A 3,021-nucleotide genomic window follows, 5' to 3' on the forward strand; every position below is an offset into this window, starting at 1 on the left:
ATCTTCCTTCTGAGGAGTGGCTGATGGGTTTGAACCACCAGCCTTCTGGTTAGCAGTCAAGTGCCTTAGGCACTACACTACCAGAGCTCCCATATACTTAATATCATAAAAAAATGTTCACAGTATGTTGCTAAGAGATAAAAACCAAACCAAAATCAACCTCATTGCTGTGGAGTCAAATCCGACTCATAGCAACTCCTCCTTGGGTTTCCAAGTAGATTACCTTGGGCTACCTTGGGTACAGACGTAGATTACCCAACCTTCCTTCTGAGCAGTGGCTAGTGGATTTGAACCACCAGCCTTCTGGTTAGCAGGCAAATGCTTTAGGTACTACACCACCAGATCTCCCAAGAGATAAAAAGGAAACTACAGAGGGAACATAAAATATAATCCCAAAATATTACTTTGAAAGTGCATGCATGAGTCCCAGAATTCTAGGAATACCAATGGGTCCTGTTGGCACAGTGGTTAAGCACTCAGCTGCTAACTGAAAGGTTAACAGTTGAACCCATAAGCCTCTCTGCAGGAGAAAGATGTGGTAATCTGCTTCCACAGAGATTTTTAAAAAAGAAAAAAACATTGTCATCAAGTCCATTCTGATTCATAGCATCCCTACAAGAAAAAGTAGAACGGCCTCGTCTCCATTGGGTTTCCAAGGCTGTAATGTTCATGGAAATAGACTGCCAAATCTTTCTCCCATGCAGCAGCTGATGGGTTCTAACCACTGACCTTTCTGTTAGCAGCTGAGTGCATAACTACTGCACAACCAAGGCTCCTGGTAAAGATTTACAGCCTTGAAAACTCTGTGGGGAAATTCTTCTCTGTCCTATAGGGTCACTATGAGTCGAAATTGACTCAACAGCAACAGATTATCTCTAGGTAATGAGATTTTGAGTGATTTTACAAAGCAGTGTGGGATTTTTAGGAGGCCTTGGTGGTGTAGTATCTAAGGTATTTGACTCTAATCAGAAGGCTGGTGGCTCAAATCCACCAGCCACTCCACAGAAGGAAAACTGAGCAATTTACTTCCAGAGAGATACTGCCTCGGAAACTCAAAGGGGGTCACCTCGGAAACCCAAATGTTTCTACATGTGAAATTCAGTGACATTGATTACATTCTTCAAGTTGTGCAACCATTCTTATCCTCCTTTTCTGAATTGTTCCTCCCCCATTAACATAAGTTCACTGTCCCCTAAAGTTCCTATCTAATCTTTCCAGTTACTGTTGTCACTTTGAACCTGTGTTCTTAAAAGAGCACAGTATTCAAGGTAGACATTCTTCATTAATTAAACTAAACTATTGTTTAGTTTAAAGAAGACTTCAAAGATGGCGGAATAGGCAGAAAGACTGCACAGACCATCTTCAACAAAGAAAAGGGATACCAATTAACACAGACACAGAAGATAATCCTGGACCCCTGATCCTTGAAGGGAAGGATATAGAAGTGGCCTAAACCCCAACCAGCAGAAGAATTTGCATGAAAATACCAGAAAAGGAGACATATGGAGCTGCAGTCTGGCAGTGATCCTGAACGAACCTGACAGCTCAGACAGCTTGGAGATCTCCAAGTGGTGGTAGGACCTAAGAATTAACCTAAAACACAGCCCTGCTAGCCAGAGACTGCATGGAGAACTGCTCTGGTGGCTGGGGAATAAAAGGGGAAGCAGCAGTGAAGAGGAAGACGGGCTGAGCTGTGGACTTTTGCCTGTCTATAGGGCGCCGCCATTTTGAATGTTTACAAGCAGGTTGACCATTTTGGAGATTTAAAGAGATGGCACTCTCCCAGATTCCAGAGGCTTAAAAACAGGTTCTGCTTGCCAGTAACCCCAAGGACACTCCAGACCTGCATGACTGATAAGGCACGACATTCCTCTTGTTACTCTTGTACCCCACACACCTGCTTGGTGAACTGAGGGGTGGCCATCCCCCACCCCTACCCACCTTCTGGGCCTGCAGGAACTCCATCCCAGTCTGTGTGTTCAGACAGAGCCTGGGTGCCTTGCCCTGGCCTCCACCTATTTTTTTTTCTTTTTCTTTATTTCTTTTTCTTTCTTTTTTCTCATGCTTAGTTTGCTTGGATTTGTCTGTTTTAACACAACAATTATTATTAACACTTTTGTCCTTCTTACTATTATTCTTTATTCTTCCACTCCCAGGTCTTGGTCAATAGCTTTTTTATCTTTTCCCTGTTTCTGGTTTAAAAAAAAAAAAAAAAATTTTTTTTTTACTTTAAATTCTTCTCTTCTTCCCTTTCTTCTCATGGTTAACCCCATTCCTTGTTTTCCTTTTTGCATTTTTCCCATTTTATTCTTCATTATTCTCCTTCTCTACCTTTTTTCTCTTATTGCCCTACCCATAGATATTGCAGGTTTTCTTGTTTTTTTCTTCTTCTTTTTTCCCTTTATTCTTTTTTTGGTTACTCTTCCTATTTGATTACATGGTGTATTTTTGTCCATGGGCTTTGTTTTTGGATGGTTATTCAATTGTAATTTTTGTCTAGCTGAATGTAAGTTATTAATAGTCTCCATAAGATACAACTGTACCCACACATCATGCAACTTCACTTACTGAGAGACAGCCACCACCTCCTTCTCTACCAATGGACCAATGATAAAAAACCACCAAGAAGAGTTCTTGGCTGCTCTTCACAAACAGTTAACAGAGATCTAAATACAACACCACAATGTCTCAGAGACAACAGACCATCACAGTCCACACAAAGAAGCAGGATAAAGTGGTAGAAACAAGGGAACAGGATACAGACCCAGAACACATCCCTGGAAGAAGCAGCATTGGAAATCTCTGATAAGGAATTAAAAAGATTTATATTTAGGTATCTTCAAAGGACTGAGAGACAGACCAAAGAAAACACAGAAAAAATCTTAGAAGAATTTTGGAAGAAACTACAAGAACAAAATGACAAAATAAATGAAAAATTAGAAATGATTCTAAATCTACAGACAGAAATCCAGAAGATTAATACTAAATTGTCAGAAATAGATAACACATTGGAAGGGCAAA

This window comes from Orycteropus afer, unplaced genomic scaffold (assembly GCF_000298275.1).
Source record: "Orycteropus afer afer isolate SDZICR_OR568_19922 unplaced genomic scaffold, OryAfe1.0 scaffold00343, whole genome shotgun sequence".
NCBI lineage: Eukaryota > Metazoa > Chordata > Mammalia > Tubulidentata > Orycteropodidae > Orycteropus > Orycteropus afer.